Source organism: Notamacropus eugenii, chromosome 3, assembly GCF_028372415.1.
Source record: "Notamacropus eugenii isolate mMacEug1 chromosome 3, mMacEug1.pri_v2, whole genome shotgun sequence".
Lineage (NCBI taxonomy): Eukaryota > Metazoa > Chordata > Mammalia > Diprotodontia > Macropodidae > Notamacropus > Notamacropus eugenii.
This window is the reverse complement of record NC_092874.1, coordinates 99,444,574-99,463,085: the sequence shown is the minus strand read 5'-3', so window position 1 is coordinate 99,463,085 and position 18,512 is coordinate 99,444,574. Positions and strand designations below refer to the sequence as shown.

The 18,512-nt window shown below is 37.7% G+C and overlaps 1 protein-coding gene and 1 long non-coding RNA gene across 6 annotated transcripts in view; one reads left to right on the top strand and one right to left on the bottom strand.

The window, feature by feature from the left end:
* Positions 1 to 18,512, top strand: part of CNTNAP2 (contactin associated protein 2) — a 2,725,119-nt gene that overhangs the window by 1,945,422 nt on the left and 761,185 nt on the right. The window lies entirely within an intron of this gene.
* Positions 1 to 18,512, bottom strand: part of LOC140533089 (uncharacterized) — a 42,140-nt gene that overhangs the window by 2,706 nt on the left and 20,922 nt on the right. For all 5 annotated transcript variants that reach the window (XR_011976792.1, XR_011976790.1, XR_011976789.1 and 2 more), the window contains 3 exons: positions 12,961 to 13,092; positions 11,670 to 12,415; positions 4,245 to 10,473 (listed from right to left, as the gene is read on the bottom strand). This is a non-coding gene — a long non-coding RNA (uncharacterized lncRNA). The remainder of the gene's footprint in view (positions 1 to 4,244; positions 10,474 to 11,669; positions 12,416 to 12,960; positions 13,093 to 18,512) is intronic.

Sequence of the window (18,512 nt, the reverse complement as noted above, 5' to 3'; positions counted from 1 at the left end):
GTATACCTATTTTTGTTAGATTGTTCTCCCTGGTAATGGGATTGTGTTTGTCAACACATATTGGGATACATAGATCTAGATATGCTTATAGATACAAGCATATGTGTGTATTTACACAGATAAATGTCATCTATTACCAACCTTTATTACATTCCTGTTATGGGTCAGGCACTATTCCAAGCAAATGAGGATAAAAATCAAAAAAAAAAAAAAAGGATAGTCCTTGCCTTTGTGGAGTTTATAATCCAATGGGGAAAGACAACACTAAGGACGCTAAAAAAAAGTAGGAGGCAGGGTAAGGGAAGGAGGAAAGAGGGAATGTACCCAAAGAGGAGCATGATAAAAAAAAGTCAGAGACGTACCAAAGTAATGTAGCCAGATGAAAAATGAGATGTCTGAGCTGAGCTCCCTCTTAAATGGGGATTTGGAGTTTAGGACTCCATATCAAAGGCAAAGAAGGTGACAAGGTAGAATACCAAGATTGATAGGATCTTGCAAAATGATGTGCTCTTCCTCATATATGTGAAAATATTAGAATATATGTGTATAGAAACATATTTTTATATGTCGATGCATACAAATATATTTGTGATGCAATAAAATATTTCAAGTTGTGTACTGGGCACTAGGGACACGGAAAAAAATGACAGTCTCTATCTTCGAGATACGTACATTCCATCAGGGAAGAAAACATTTATGCCTTAGTATATATAAATGGGTCATTTTGCTTTATTTTTGGTTGTGGTGGTGTTGAGGGGACACCAGTAGCTTCCATTTATATAGTGAATGTAATAACTAAATAGCAATTGTTCCTGTTTTACCCAGGAACCCTGAGGGTCTTCCCCTCCCAGTTTGACTTTTTTTTGTTAAAGTTTGAGTAACATAATGAAGCCTATTTATTGAATGGGTGTGTGTCACTCAAAATGAGAATGTGATAAGGGCCAGGGTCTCACATTGCTCCTGGGCCATCTCCAGTTGATGTGAGGAATATAAGCCACTGGACCCAGAGGGCTCAGGAGAAGAAAGTGAGTTTGGTGACCTTACACAGCCCTCCCTCACTCACATCAAAGTCAACTTCAAGTCATGTCATCATCTTGATGTCATGGTCCTCTTTGAGAAGGAAAGACAAACACATATCCTTAAGGTATGTAACAATCTCTCAGCAACTGTGAAGATGAGCACCTTAGTTATCTGTCTGTATGAATCCCTATGTATTTTTAATGGATTTGTAATCTGTTCCAGATGATCGCTCCATTCAATGCTACCTATCATAACACATCTACATATTATCAACTTATGCTTCTCTCATTCATATTATCCTGTAATTCCTCCATGTCTGTGTACCCAGCATGTTCATGGGTTCCAGTGATCCATGTTGCCGCTCCATATGTCATCTTCTCTCAGAGATGCAATATTATCGAGTGAAATGAGTGTTGTACTTGAAAACAGGTAGATCTGGGTTCAGATCCAGTCTTCTACTGCCCATGTGTGATCATGGGCAAGTCATCTAATCTCTCTCTGCCTCAGTTTCCTAATCTATGAAATGGAGATGATAATTGCTATAGTACTTATCTCACAGGGTCATTGTGTGGTTCAAATGTCTGAAAATCTTAAGCACAATACAAATGCCAGATTTTATCCTTCTTCTTTAGATTTTATATGTATATATATACATACATATGAGTATGTGTATATATATATAGGTGTATGTGTATATGTGTGTTTGTATAGAGTTGAATATATACTCATATATTCATGTGAATTTGTACATGTTTCTGTGTCTGTGTCTGTATATGTACTTGTGTCTGTATCTGTAAATAATAATTGTACTTATTTAAGTACTTTTACAATTATCTCATTTGCTCCTCACAATACTTTGAGGTAAGTGCTCTCATTTCCATTTTACAGTTGAGGAAACTAAAGCAAACAGAGGCTAAGTGACTTGCCCAGGTTCCAACAGCTGGTTAGGAGTCTGAGGCTAGATTTGAAATCAGATTTTCTTGACTCCAGACACAGAACTCTATCCATTGTGCCACCCAGATGCCCCGTGTGTGTGTGTGTGTGTGTGTGTGTGTGTGTGTGTAAATTTGGTGTGCACACATACATGTCTTTAGCCGTGTGGAGTTCCCCATTTTATTGCTGAATCCAGATCTGTGTCTTTGCCCCGTACCTTGAACCTGCTGCTCAAAATTCCCTCTCTACAGCCTTGTTACATAATGGAATTCCTTCTAGTTTAATAAATCTTTTAGTTGATTTTGTTTTTCAATTTGCCTTCAGTAAAGCCTGATCAAAATATATGTGAAGGAAATAGATTTGCACATTATGAGTCTTAAAGAAGGTATGGCATGGTGGTCCCTGAAGAAGACAAAATGATAGATTCCTAGCTCTAGGCTCAAAGACCCCCACATCTCACTGAGAATATACTTTCTACCTGTATGGTATTGGTTATTCATTCAGTCTCCTAGAGCCCCAATTTACCAATCTGTAAAAAGAAAGCATGGGAAAAAATAGTTTCTAAAACCTCTTCTAGCTCAGACCTATGCTTTTTTATCACTTTCATTCTTGAATGGCTTCCTTTTATTTACTGCTGAAATATAATGGAATAGAGACTGGTTAGCTAATTTATTCCTCTCAAGGTCCCTTCCTATTAGTGGAGGGACCAGATTTCAGGGTCTGGGCCTCACATTTATCGTTTCAGGAACTCAGTTCTACTACATCACTTACCTGTTCTAGGATTAAATTGTAGACTAAAAAGCTGCCTCACAAGACATTGAAGCTAAATTTCCCACTTTACAAGTAAGGAAACTGAGGTCCAGGGAGATTGACTTGCCCAGGTTCACATGGGTAGTAAGTATCTAGCCTGGATTTGAAGTCAGATCATCTGACTCCTGAGTCAGGCCCCTTTCCTCTATACCCATGGTGCTTTTTACACACTTGCTTGTTTTTTCGTTATTGTTGTTATTTGCTATTTCATAAGATAAAGTGTTGTTTGTCTTTGTCTCTAGATTAATAATATACCCTTTTGCAGAATTAAAACTGTCTATCCATTGATTTACATCTATTGTGTGTACATAAGGAGGAAAAGTGCCCACTAATTGTTGATACAAGAGGCCAAAATGTGTATCCAGGGCAATAATATTCATTTGCCCATTTTATATTTTGTTCCCTTGAGTAATCGGTCCTTCACAGTTAAGAGAATTGGATTAAACTGCCAGAATTTTCCCCATAGCAGTGATATTAAAGAACTATGTTCATATGGTCTGCTCTTTAGTGTCTAAAAACCTTAATGGTCCAATTACGGATGTGATGCCTCATAAGCGCTCCTATTGCTTATAGCAATAGAGCCTCAAACAGATCCTAGTGGTTTCAATAAATATGCAGTACATTTGCCTAAAAAAAAGATCTAACATTGCGATATAGGTGCCATTTTAACCTCCATGTGCCTCAGTTTCCTAAGCTGTAAAATAATTGATGAACTCATTTCTAAAATCCCTTCTTACTCTAATATTCTGGGAGTTCTGTTTAAAAACTGAACTTTTTTTTAACAGTTCTGTTTAAAAAAAAAAGTTTGAAATTCTACTTTTCTCTTTACCTTCTCTCATAGTGATAATGTTTGCAGCTAACGTCAACAACACTTTCTGTTGCAGCTACATTTAAACAAGTAAAATTTTAAAATAAATTATGTTCAATTAGAAGGAGCTGCACAAGACTTATGGTTCAAATAATATAACTCCTAAGCACTGCTATTTTAAATTAATAACAAAAATGGCAAAAAGGTAAATGAGAGACAGAATACTTATGAGCATCCAGGCAAAGAATTAGCATAGACCTATATAATATCACTTAATGAATTATTAAACACTCCTCCTTTCCTAAAAGAAAAATAGTATGTATTTGCTTTAAGGAAGAAAATCAGTAAGGATGGAGAAGATTCTTCAGAACAGTGGACTATTTCTTTTGTCACTGATATGAAGGACCATTGCATTATACACCATTGGTGTGACAATCGGGACACTGGTAAGGAAAGGGATATGACCATTTTGGAATTTCCTTTTGTTTATATGTGTCTTATCATCCACCCCAGGCATCTTGCCATGTACCTTACCTTTGCACCATCCCACCTCAACTATTCTGACCAGTATTCCAGAGACCTTCTTCACTTCTGTGGGGGAATAAATCTACTCACTGTTAGAATTTAGCCCTGAGATTGAAATACCCTGATTGTCCAGTGAATACACACTCACCTAGTCCATCACAGATGGTGTTTCTCATCTCATGTAACCATTCATGGCCATCTATGGCTATGTTCAAACGTCACTTAAATTACTCTGTTTCCTGTAAGAATGCTGTTAGGTTAAACCATCATTCTCTGAAACCTGAAAGGGGAGAATAAGGGCATGACCGCAGGAATACCAGTAGTCAACAATGGAATATATTACTCACTAAGACCACTCTTGGTGTATATGTTAACTCACTTAACCAATGTATTTAATCATTTCAGCATCTATTCTGCATAAATGGCAGTTTATGAGACATAACTCCTCAATCATGCATTTTTAAACAAAAGACTTAAATAAAGGGAATTTTCCCTCATTCATCACTGTAGGGACACAAAGAAAAGTGTCTCCAAGGAGGAAGGGGAAACGAACAGAAAATTAGCAAACAGAAAATGGTAGTCAGTAGTTATAAATGTCTTGAAAAGGACACACACTAGCAAGATGGAACATTATTAGAAAATTAACAGTAATTAGGAACATTTTTTTTCTCCTAACTGCCACAGCTTCTCTCCATCAAAGTCACAGACCAGTCAATTACTCTACTCTGACAAAAGAATTAAACAAGGTGGGGGTTTCCCTCTAGCTCTTCTCTTCTCCTCTCTTTTTATTCCAATGGTAGAATTGGAGGGGTGGAAGGAGGGGGAAGGGGGAAGAAGAGGAAAAGGGAGAGGGAGACAGAGGAAAAGGGAAGGAAAGAGAGGAGAGGAGAGTGAGAGAAAGCTGATATTATAACTGGTCTCTATTGCAGCAGCAGAAGCCTTCATGTCTATTTTTTTCCCAGTCATAATACTCATATTCAGGGAAATGAATAAGAGCAGTTTCTGTGGTACCATTTATTCCATATGAGACTCAAACTGAAATCAAGCTAGCCCTGTGAGAAGATATGTAGGTGTGTGTATGTATGTATACCTTGATGTACATGTTGAAGATGATAATAATGTGCTGTCTTTTGTATATGAAAGATGTTCTCACTGACCCACTATCAGTAGGACATGGTGGTGACTCCAGTGCTTGTCAGTTGGTAGAGTCCTCAGGATGTCTAACAAGGAAGTAGGGAAGGAAAAAAGTTTCTTTACCATCCTTAATCTGGGATTCTGGTACTTCTCTGGAGCATTGGGGGTAGGGAAAAGAGAAGGCTGTTTTTAGAGAAACAGAGTGTCAAGAGCATTGGTATCTGGGCCTACAGAAACCATTGAGCTCAATTGATTCATTTTGTAGGTCAGAAATTTGAGACTGAATCAGTGACCTCTGTGAAAGATGTTGCCTGGGACCATCAGTTTTACTGAATTGTTTCAGCTTCATGGGGAAGAATGGCCTATTTCTTGGGAAAGGCAAGAGGGACATCCCTTTGACTCAAGAGTTACTGTTTCACTGCTTTCTATCTCCCAAAGATTATAAACTCTGATGTAAATGCTGAGCTCTCCTAAAAGTGATCCCCTAAGCTGACCATTATAAGATGGTGAGAGCTCATGAGAAGGGAATGACTGGAAGGACTGGAGACAAATTATGGAAATGAATGGAGGTAGCAGAGAATTTGAATTTAGGTAGGGGGTCACTAGTAAAAAGTAATTTGGCTGAATTGTAGACAATATGAAAGGGATAAGTCAAAATTCTAAGTAGTAATTACTCCTTAGAAACTAGAAAATAGGGCAGTGGCAGTGAGTTTCACAGTCATTTACATCTGTTGACCTCATCTCCCTTGTCTCCAGTAGATGCTGTGTCATGTGCTCTTATTCATTATAGCTCACATTTAGCTAAGTATCTAAAAATAAGTTCAAAACTTGGTGAGGTATTTTTGTGTGTGAATGTTTATTTCATCCTTGGACATGTGATTTCATCTATATAGGGTACTCCTTCCCCTAAATGTACAACAGTACTCAGTAAAGAGTTCTCTCTTCATTGGGAAGTTAAAAGGCTTATAGATAGTCAAGTGGGACTGTCACCTCTGATGTGAGAGCTTGCCAAGACTTTTCAGAACTGCTCACCTTTGGCATCTACCTGGTACTTAACGCTCAGCTATGTCTCCAAGAAGCTGTAGCATGCATAGCTGCCACACTCTAGTGAACCATCTCCGATGATAGGCTAATCCAGTTTGAGGATGAATGATAGGCCACAAATCGATCAGTGAATTATGGGGAATATCTGCCCCAAGTGAAGACCTCCTCCAGTAGAAAGAGTGGATGATAACAGTTTGTTCCAATAGCCATGAAAGCAGTTGAAGCAGCTTCTGTGGAGCCCTTAGAGCTTGATCAGACATCAAAATAGCCAAAGCTATCCACTGCATTCCAGGCCATCACCATTTATCCTGACTTTTTTCTTACTACTGCACATCAAGAACTCTGGAAGACAGGTAGAGGCTGACAACTATGCAACTCTGCCTCACTTAAATCCTATTCATGCAGGAGTCAAGACATCACCCAGTGATGTCACTGGTTCTCTTCAAAAGCAAAAGACAAACAAGAAGAAGACTTATATAGACACTAGGTATCAACTTTCTAACTCTTAAGGTAGAACTCTGCTTCCAGTGAATGTGGGTGTCCTAAACCAGGTTTCAGGGATTTCAGTTGTTCAATCCCCTACGGTCTATGGGCCCAGAGCTCTGGAAGCAGCCTCTGCAGCCACCACTGCAGCTACTTGAGCCTTTTTCTTGCCTGACCCCAAGGCTAGCTTTCTACTTTACCATGCTACCTCCCATGAGGTAGGCAGTACAAACATTATTATGCCCAATTTTATAGGTGACCAAACTGAAACGGAAAAAGAATAGCCCTGAATTACTTGGCTAGTATGTGTCAATACTACTCTCAGAATGCAGAATTTATGGTCCAAAGACTAATCCTCAAACCCAGGTCTTTTGATGAGTACTTTTTCCACCACACTTTGCTATTTCTTACTAGGTATTATTAATATAATCATTGATGAAATAATGGCAATTTTATCTTTGTAGTATAACTGGCCAACATATACATGAATAGATCATTGCATATCTTGAACTTTCTTAGCACCACATTATAAGTAAGTGAGTCAAATGGCCTTGACAATTGAAGATGGGGAGTGATATTATTTGTACATGGCATGATTTCAGTTCATTGAATAACTGGTGTTAATTTGAATTTCAGAACTGGTGATTGTTAAAAATTGGAAACAATGCTTATCTCCAGTTCAACCACTTATTTGAGATAAAAATATGAGGAAGTAGGATGATGCAATGAAAAGAATGTAGGTCTAGAGTCAAAAAACTTGGGTTTAATATTTTCTTTTGCTTCTGTTTTATAATTTCTTGATTTCTCATAAAGTTATTACCTTCCATTTGCTCCATTCTAATATTTAAGGCATTATTTTCTTTAGTGAGATTTTGGACTTCCTTTTCCATTTGGCCAATTCTGCTTTTTAAGGCATTCTTCACTTTGGCTTTTTGGACTTCTTTTGCCATTTGGGTTAGTTTATTTTTTAAGGTGTTATTTTCTTCAGAATAGAAGGGTTTCCTTTAGCAAACTGTTGACTTGATTTTCATGATTTTGTTTCACTCTCATTTCTCTTCTTAATTTTCCTCTACTTCTCTTATTTGATTTTCAAAATCCTTTCTGAGCTCCTCCATGGTCTTTGACCAGTTTCTATTCCTCTTTGTGGCCCTTGATATAGGAACTTTAACTCTGCTGTCTCCTCTGGTTCTATGCCCTGATCTTCCTTGTCACCAAAGTAAGATTCTGTACTCTGAGTTCTTTTATAATGTCTGCTTTTCTTCTCAGTCAAACACTCAACTTTTAACTCTTACAGTAGAACTCTGCTTCCAGAGAATGTGGGTGTCCTGTCCCAGGTTTCAGGGATTTTGTATCAATTGCTCAATCCCCTACCGTCTGTGGGCCCAGAGCTCTGGAAGCAGCCTCTGCAGCCACCACTGCAGCTACTTCTGCTGCTGTTGCTGCTGCTGCCATCACCTGCCCTTGCTATCATCACCCCCACCACCCTAGGGCCTGACCTGGTGAGACCATGCACGCCTCTTTCACCCAATTCCTACAGAGTTTTCCCACCAACCTTTTTGGCATTTGTGGGTTGAGAAGTCTGAAAACTGCCACAGCTGCCAGTGATTCAGTCCCCTGAGGCCTGCTCCAGCTGGTCTAGGTCCCTGCAGCACATGCTGGATTGCACTCTACAACCTGCCCTGTGCAAAAGACCCTTCCTGTTGACTTTCCATGTTTTCTTGGACTGGGGATTTATTTCACATTGTCATTTTGGGGGTTCTGTAGCTCTAGAACTTGTTTAGAGTCATTTTTACAGGAATTTGGAGGGCTTTTGGGGAGAGCTCAGGAAAGTCCCTGTTTTTAGTCCACCATCTTGGTTCTACACCCCCACCCTGGTTTAATATTTACCTCTGACATTTAGTGTTTATTTTTTAACTTGGCTAAATCAACTTTGCTGGATTTTCATTTTCTTAAGTCCAAAAAGAGTTTCTTGAACTAGATGATCTTCTGAGACCCCTATCATCTGTGACAGTATGAGCTACTGATTTTGGAAACATAAATGTACCCAAGTTACTGCCTTTGATTCAGTTAATGGGGAAGGATGAGTATGCTGTTCCAGGGATAACTCTACTTGAACTCCGTGGAGAAGTTAAATGAATGAATAGTTGGCTCTCAGTCACAACTGAATTGATGATATAAATCATCCCATTGGTGAAGATGTAAAACAGGCACCAAAGTGATCAGAGAATGATGACATAGCACTTCTGTTAGCTGGCTCCATCTTGGTTGGGGAAGTAGAGGAGGATTCCTTTTATCACTTGGCCTCTAAGCACCTTTATTGGACTGATTAATGAGGGTAGAGGGAGGAAGGATAGAGGAAGTCACTGGCCACTGAATGTTACAAAGTCTAATCAATTTCCTTCAGCAAGCTTTATTACCTTGGTATATCTGCAGAGGAAAATTGATTAGGATTATGCACCTGGGAACCTTGAGGGAAACAAAGTGGAATTTTGTGCAGTTTCTAATCGTGGCCAGCTTTATGGGAAGAAGAATGTATAATACTAAAATATTCAGTATCCCTCTTTATTTTTTCCCAGTTTGGAAAAATGTGGACAAAATAGAATGGGAAAGAAAAGATCTTAGAATAAACTATGATACAAAATATAAAGGAAACCAGGCAAGGTGCACATGAGAAGAACAAAGATGGGGAAAAACAAGTTAAAGGAGGCATAGTGATAGGAGTGGAAATAAACGTAAAATATTGTAATGCTAGTTTCTTCAGACCTTGGATTGTAAATGGAACATCAATGATGTATTTGTTTTGAGTTATTTTTTTCTATTATTTTAGGGGCATTGGAACTGTTAAGAAAAAGTGACTAATGAGATCTTTTTAACTTTAAATGATGAGATTCATATACCTCATGATTACTAGTTCAGTGTGTACATGGGAGCTCTTTGAGAGAGGTTGCTTTATTGGAGTAAAAATTTTTCAAATAACTACCTTGACCAGCCCTTTCTATTCAAATGTTCAAAGGTTTTATGTCAGGGTATTATCTTCATGATAAAGTCTGATAAACTCAATGTACTTTTCTTTTCTTCTTTTTTTATAGCTAGTTTTTAATCTAGTTTTAGAGGATGAAGTTCTTTAAGTGGAGTCCCCATCTTTTTTAATTGAGTGGAATGAGTCAGTTTGGTTTTTGGGGGGGAGACTTCAGGGAGCCAGAGCAAATCTTCACAGGAACAAATGACAAAATGCTTCAGAATTTTGTTTACAGGTAGCTCTGCTCTTACTAATATTATTATTTTAAGGAGATTTTTTTGTCTTTCAGGGTCCCAAACCCCCCAGTTGTAAAATTCTGGTTTGTTCTTTTGGGAATATCTTGGAATATTTCACAAGGATAGCTTGGAATTAACTATGTTGTACACAACTTAGGAGGAATTGTGCTCTTTAGTCAAAGAACCCTATATTTTGAGCTAGAAGGGACCTTAGAGATCATTGAATCCAGTGCTCATTTTACAGGTGAGAAAACTGAGGTCCAGAGAGTTTGTCTAAGGTGATACAGGTAGCAAGATGCACAGTTGATTCTTGAATCCAAGTCTTCTGATCAGTCCTTTTTGAATTGCATCATGCTACAAAAATGCATTTAAAGTGACTTGTTTTGAATTTGACAAAACCTTTTTCACCAGAGAATGTTTAAGGGCACTCACTGTAGGCATGCTCACTTCTTTCTTAGGTACTGTTTGGAGGAAACAAAGAAAAGAATTACCTTTTCAAATCTAAATTTTTGGACATGGAAAAAACTACTATAATACTCTCTGAATTCTCTCTTCAAGCTCTTTCTCACATTGGTGGGTTACACTTCCAGTGAGTAACTTGACCTCTGTTCTCAGGGGTTGTTGCTTCTACTACTATTGTTTAAAAGCCCCCCTATGATATGGTACCCCAATATCAGTCAACCAGTCAATATCAATTAGCTTTTTCAAAGAAGTATTTGCTGAAAAAGTACATAACAGAAGCCAACACAACTCCAAAGAGATGATACACCCTGTCCTTGCATAAATAAAGTTCCTGGGGAGAGTGAGCTCAAACTTAATTCACAAAAGTTTTGAAGCATTCATGGAGGGACCTTGTGGGGCTGAGGGGTATCATAACTCTTGATCCCAAATGTCTTTTTCCTCCTTTTCTTTGTGGCATTCCCACCAGGTCTGCTTCTTTGCATGGGATTGGCAATGGATGAGTTACTCTCTTGCTCAAACAAGCTGGCTTTTTGGGGGATCACAGAGTCTTGACTTAATGGTCAGGCCTTTGTTGTAAAGCAAATCATTTGGCTGCTTCACTGACTTCTCACTGGATTTGGTGACTATTGTTAGTGACTTCAATTAATGGTGAATCCTATGATGGCTTAGGTATGGATTTCCAGTGAGACTGGGCACTGCCATCTTAGAATTAATTAGATCATTTAAAAAATAATGAACCAAGGTATCATGAGGTCATGGTGCAGCTAGGTGGGACATGAAGCAGCAGAACCTTCATCTCTTCCCAATATCTCACATCAATTTTTTCTTATTTGCCACTAGAAAACAAAGCTACTAAAAGGGCAGAGGGAGAGTCATACATATTCCTTTTTATACTCTCTCATTCTGGACTCTGTGCTTAATATGTCATGAGTCCTTCCCTCTATGACACCAGGTAAGAGTTTTTGTAAGGATGTTGTCATGGTTGAAACCAGCTTCTCAAATACTATATGTTGGCAGCAGGCAAAAAAGTGTATTTGCCATTTCAGAGACTGGAAGCTAACTGGCAGTCTCTCCCTACTCTCTGCTGCATTACGCCAGTTTATTCTGAGACAGACTCCCTTTCACTTTTTAGCGTCAGGAAGGAAGGGTTTATTTTCTTATGCTATATACAAAAAGACACAAGCAGGATCCTTACCTGGCATCCCCACTTTCCCTGCACAAGTGAAACATTGCTACTCAGCTCCATATGGATAGGTCCCATAGAAGTCACATGGACTCATATGAACGTAGAATAAACCCGTTTGGCTACAGGTCTACTTATTTGGAATAGCCCTGCAATCATTCCTTTTAAGAAGTCCATTTCTCCTGCATGAATAGAAATGAGTTACCAGGTCTCAGAGCCAGTCTGTCTTTATAAACTGTTGCCTCAGCCTCCAGAAGAAGACACGAATTGATGACAAACTTTTTTAAAATAACTTTCACTAAGCTCATTCTCTGTTGGTGACAGTATATTTGTATTTATTCCATTTTACTTACTGACAGTATTCATGACAATGGGATAAATGCAGAAAAACAAGGAGTTAAGTGAAGGAAAAGGTCATGGCTTTACTGGACACTAGACTTTGATCTCCAGAATATTCTTTGTGTGTCTGTTAGTGATGAATTTAAGTTACAGTATATTTATAAGGTATATTTGAAAACAAGTAATTTGGGGTTTATGGAATATAGTATGCAGTAAGTGTAACTAGTCTTTGGCCTCACTCTCATGGGCATTATGCTTAAAAGTTCATTGAGGAGACATGCCCTCCCCCAAAACACTTGCCTGCTGACCAAATGTTTTCCCAAGATTCCTCAGATTTGAGAGTCTTTCCCAGATCTTGAAGTTAAACAGGTTTGTGGGAAGAAGAGGAGAAGGACACCAGGAGTCATTGCAAGTAGTTCCTAGAAGAAGCCATCAGAGCTGCTGGAGATTGAGCCAGCATGAGAACAGTGATCTTAGGAATGGAATGATGGAGATGCTCTGTCTATTCCCTTCTAGAATATTGGCCTGTACCGAAATGGTGGCTCTGTCCTCTTTTCTTCCCCTTTCCTTTCAGTATGGAGAAGGTCAATGTACAAGTATGTGTATTAACTCCTCTGGGTTACTTCCCCTCTCCCATCATCACTAGTGATCTGATTGGTCACTTTGTCTCTTTCTTAATGGATATCTCACAGCAATCTTCCTCATTCAAAAGCTACCAGGGAAAAGAGTAAGAGATCCCCAGTTCCAAGCCAGCCTATGTGAAGTCATTAATCCTCCAGGTACTTAAGTGAGTCAGACAACTTTTCATATCACATAGTCCTAACCCCCTAGTCACTAATAACCAGATTACCAAGTGTACAAAAGCTAGATTGGAAGAAGACAGGGATTAATGTGCAGCTTCTGTATAGTCTATCCAGAAGGGTGAATCAGAGCATATGACAAAGATTGGATTACTGTCACCTACCTTATTCGTTTTCTTACACTCCTTGTTTCGGTCTGTTATCCCTAGGGTCTTCAAGAGGCAGCTTAAGTTTGGAAGCTCTGTTTTTTTTCTGGATGTTTGATTTCTGCCTTTAATTATTATATTGTCATAAAGCTGTTGGTCAACAAAAAAATAGGCTACTGATACATTAAGTAATATACAGATCAGGATAAGGGGAAGAGAAGGCATCTGCCTTTTAGAGACAAAAAACACCTCCACCCACTAATGCTTGTCAAAGGGCTTGAACTGCAGAGTCCAAGAAAGGCGTGGAAGTATTATATTCCACAAGTTTTGCAAAATTACCTGACAAGAATTAGAAGTAGCACGTTGTAGGTAAAGAAAAACTCTTGAGGCATCAGTTTGAAAGGCTTGGGGCAGCTATCTTTCCTGCTTACATTTCAAATGTTAAACTTCTAAAGCTGTACAAGCACAGTAGCTGAGTCTGAGAACATCAATTGCAAGAACTGTTATCATCGTGATGCTAACATGCTAACCAAGCCATAGCTCCTAGAGTCTGAGCTTGCTAACAAGCTCTCTCTTCTGCTTAGACATATATCCAATAAAAAGAATAACTCAAATGTACAATAAATTTGGTCATTATGAACTAATGGGCTTACTAGATTTCAGGACATCAGTACGTCTGTGATCTTACAAATATGTGTACATCCCTTATGGGTATAGAATGAATTTTTTTCTATTTGTTCCTGTAAGTCCTCCTGAGCAAATCTACTGTATTCACTAAAGACTTTCTGTTATTTATTACTTTTTTTAAAAAAAAATTGTAAAACTACCTTTCAAAAATATTAAACATTTAATCAGTAATAACTTGCTTGCTTAGAATTAGAAGAACTTTTAGGGGTAATATTTGACTAGTTCTATTTTTTTAAAGTAGTTAAGGAAGGTCAAAGTCTTTTTTTTCCTAAGTAAATTTCCCTAATGCAAGAAAAATAATAGATTCAAAATCACTCTTTTGATCTTAGAACTATGTTAAATATTGGAATCATTTTTTCAAAAATAGTCATTGTAAAATGACAAATATTGGAGGAAACATGGGAGAACATACACATTGACCAACCATACCAACCAACCACGATATTCAAAAGAATATCAATCTGGAACTGTCTTGCAAAAGTTACCAAATTGTGGGGAAAAGGACCCATATTTACAAAATCATGACAGCTTTTTTTTTATAACAGCAGAGAGTTGGAAAGGAGGGTCTATCAATTGGGAAATGGCTGAACAACCTATAGTGTGTGTGTGTGTGTGTGTGTGTGTGTATGCGCACATGTGCACGTGCATGTGTATCTGTCTATCTACACATCATGGAATGGGATACTATTGTACCAGAAGGAATAATGAAAGGAATGGTTACAGAGAAGCCTGGGAAAGCATTTATAAATCAATGTAATGAAGTAAGCAAAACCAGGTAAACAATTCATAAAATGACAACATTGTGAAGACAGTTTTGAAACACTTACATAGTAGGATGAATGCAGTGAACTACTGTGATTCTGAAAGATCAATGATGAAAAATGTTACCCAGTTCCCAACAGAGAAATGATGGTGTGTGTATGCATGTGTGTAACACAATGCAAGAATATGTTCTTACCTAGCTGTTAATATTTGTTACAAGAATTTTACTTTATTATTATTTTTTTTTACAAAGCTGGGCAAGTTGTGGGAAGGAAAATAAAGTTATGTTAATTAAAAATTATTTTTAAATGATCATTGTAGAATCAAAATTATGTCATTATTACATGGGGTGGGAGTTGAGAGAGAGCCTTTTTAACATGGTCTGCCTAACTGTTCCCTCGTGATTTTATTCCTCCTGCCCCTGCCCTGTATCTCTGCACCCCCAACTATCAGCTTTGGCATTTGCTTTAAGCATTTGCTGTAGCTCCCTCCTCTTCCCTCCTCCCACTGTTTGTCTTAGCAATTGCACACTGCCTCCAATACAGAGCATATAGTAGAAACGATTAAATGAGTGGATAAAGGAGAGAAGAAATAAAGTGTCGGTGTTTATTAGCCAGTAACCAAAGAGCAGAGCAGTGGAATGAGGAGTGCTGAAAAGCGGAGATTACCTCTATAGGATGGAAGGCAAATTTGACATTCTCAAAGGAAGCAGGCATGAAGGAAAAAGATAAGGTTTTACTGTGCAACAAAGAAAAAGATAAGAATTAACAAAAAATGGGGATGATTTGTGGAAGCATTTATGTGTGGGGTTTTTCCCATGTGAAACAGCTAGGCTTCCACTGAGAATGTATTAAAAAATGAAGTTAGACAGGCACTTTGAAGAAAATTATTAGCGATCACAAAGAGTACAATTGTAGGGAGTTGATCAGGCCTGTGTGGTCTGCTCCCCCCGTCCCCTTTCAGATCCTTCCTTACTAGGTGATTAGAAAACTATTATGGCAAAACCATTTTTCTCCTCAAAAACCCAGTGTTTTGTGATTTTCTTTTTAGTTTTGGGAGATTGTTTTGTTTTGGTTTGGTTTGGTTTTGCCTATGTCATCTCACTGAATTTTATAGGGTCACCAGTAAATTAATACTTTAAACACTAATTTGTGAAAAAAATGATAATAACTGGCTTTTTGGTAACTTTTTATGGTATTTGACCTACAGGAATGTGAACTGAACATAGAATATAGGGAAACTTTCACCTACTTTCTTAAAAACAGATATTCTTGGAGAATCAGTGTGGTGTAGTGAGAAAGGGTCACCCATAGAATCAAAGCCTGCCTCTGAAACGTACTGGACACAAGGCTCCCTAAGGTCCTCAGGGAATGATCTAAGACTCTAAGTTGGAGATGAGTTGTTGATTTGTATGATTTCAGTAAGTTTCCACATCAAGAATTTTCTAAACCAATAAAATCATTGGTTTGTTCCCCAAAGTTTGATGGGGAAAGGGGGAGGCAGAGGAAGCTATATGCTTTTTTGGAGCCCATTAAAACAAATAGTTTTGTTAACAGTGGGGGCAGCTAGGTGGTGCAGTGGATAGAGAGCACTAGGCTTGTGATCAGAAAGGCTCTAATTTAGGAGTTCAAATCTGAGATCTGACAATCACTAGCTATGTTACCCTAGACAAGTCACTTAACCCTGTTTGCCTTAGCTTCCTCATCTGTAAAATGAGTCAAAGAAGAAAATGGCAAACCACTTTCCTAAGAAAACTCCAGATGGGGTCATAAAGGCTCAGACATGAACGAACAACAGCATCTGTGACAATTTTGTCACTGCTTCTGAGTTTGGACAAGTAAGGTCTTCTGTAGACTATTCCTTTTCTCTGTTTTATTGTCATCGTTAAGTTTGTGCTGTTGCTTATAGTAGTACAGACAGATTTAGAAATTATAACTAAGTAGTGACCCCTCTGCCAAGAGAATAACATAGTCTTTATATTTTAAAGAATGCATTTATAAAGAAATTCAATTTTCAGTATATGCTTGTAATTGTGTATTGTGGTAAGGTAGGTGGCACAATGAATAGACCTTACCTACAGAGATAATTCTGAGTCATATATGTGGTTTCTTTTGCTTTTGTTTTCATTTTTTAGAATGAATTTTTGGTTCTTTCTCTGTCTAGAAAAAAAACCAAAAAAAAAGTCACATATATACCATGTGTAGTTGTAATGAATCTTCATGATCTGTTGGCTTATTGTAATTGCTGAGGATCTAGGGTCACCATAAGGAAGTAATGGAGTGTGGGATTTCATTTTTTGGGGGAGTTAGTAAAATCAGCCTGAAAATGATGCTGTGGACATTCCTGGCTATGTGGATACTCTGAACATAATATCAGGCATCTTAGCATCTGTGACAGGATGGCCAGGACATTTGGGGAATTCAAGTGAAATAGATTTCCTGTGAGAATTCAAATCAATGACTGGACACTCAACTTATAAATAATAATTTTACTGTTTATAAACTCTAAATTTACACGTATTAAAACAGATAATGAATTAACAAATGAGTTAAGAAGGAACACTTAATAAAATCATTTTAATGCATAATCAGATATACAAAAATGTTATCTTAATCCTATCTATAATGCTTATTTTCTTTCCTGTGTTCCAACTTTATTAGTTTCCTTGAGAATTATATTTAAACTTGTCACTCTGCACAGCTCAATAAGTACGATTCTCTGTCCCTTTCTCTGTGAGAAATTTGACTGATTTTTTTAACTCCAATATTTGGACTTTCCCTTACCCTAATCATGAATCTTTTTATCACTTTTATCAAACTACATCTTCTCTTCATCTTACTAAGATATGTTTTTTTTCTGAAATTAAAAAGAAATTAAATTAACAAAAGAAAATGCAGAAGTATCAGGTTTATGGAGGTAAAAATCTTACCTAAAATTCTTAGACTTTTACAAGGTAGATCCAATCATATTAATAAGGAACAAGCAATTAAAGTATTCTCCCTCCTCTCCTCTCCCCACCATCCTTGGCAGAAGTTGCCTGAAGTTCTCTTTGCTTTCATCCTGTTTTCATTTCTTTCCCTTTCCCCTGTCCCTTCTCTTCTTTTATTTTTCCTTTAAAAACAAGTTTTTTTTAAAGCTAGAGTTGTAGTCAGCACTAGAGCTATGGCTCTCCTTGCTTCTGTTCTAAAGATATAGATATAGATTTCCTGGCTAATATTTCTATTATTTTTTTTTTGGCTACCTTTCGTTATAACAGCCCTTCATCCTCAGTAACGTCTCTCAATGGTGACCTCTCAATTTAGGGATAGAATGGAGCTCAGAATTAACTCCCTATCTACCTAAAAAAGTCCTGTTTGGTTTTCTGTAACTATTTACACTGCTTTATACAAAGCCAAAGTTTTGCTAACTTTATACAACTGGGGAAAATATTTAACACCCTGTAAAAAAAGATTTGATTGCAAAAAGTCATCTGTTTTCGTTCACATCCATTCATTAATTATGCCAAATACTGTGCTAGAATTTGGAAATATATGCAAACTATATGGAAAGGATTTTCAAAGAAGAGAAAGGAAAGGGAGTAAGCATGTATAAAGCACCTACTGTGTGCTAGGGTATACCTGTGCTAAGAGCTTTTTGCAAAATTATCCCATTTGATTCTCACAACAACCTTACAAAGTAGCTGTTATAATTAATCCCATGAGGAAGCTGAGGCAAATGGAAGTTAAATGTCTTACCCAGAGTTACACTACTAGTAAGCATCTGAGGTCAGATTTGAATTTAGGTTTTCTTTACCCCATGCCATGGGCTCTATCTGCTACACCTCACCTAGCTGCTTCTTTGAATGACAATTAAATGTGAAATATCACTGTTATCTCATACTGCTCAGATCTAACAGATAGTTCTGGGTAGAGTTGATTTCTCTTATACTCTGTTGTCATCTCTCTCAAGAACATAACCAAACAGCTGGAATCCAGAACAAGTGGAGAAAGATGGGAAATACACATCTTTAACACATTTTGTCCATCAAGGCAGTTTGTATGCTATCAAGAAACAATGATAGTTAGGAACAATCCATGTGGGGCTCTTTGTCTCTAAACACCAGACTAAACTGAATATCACTG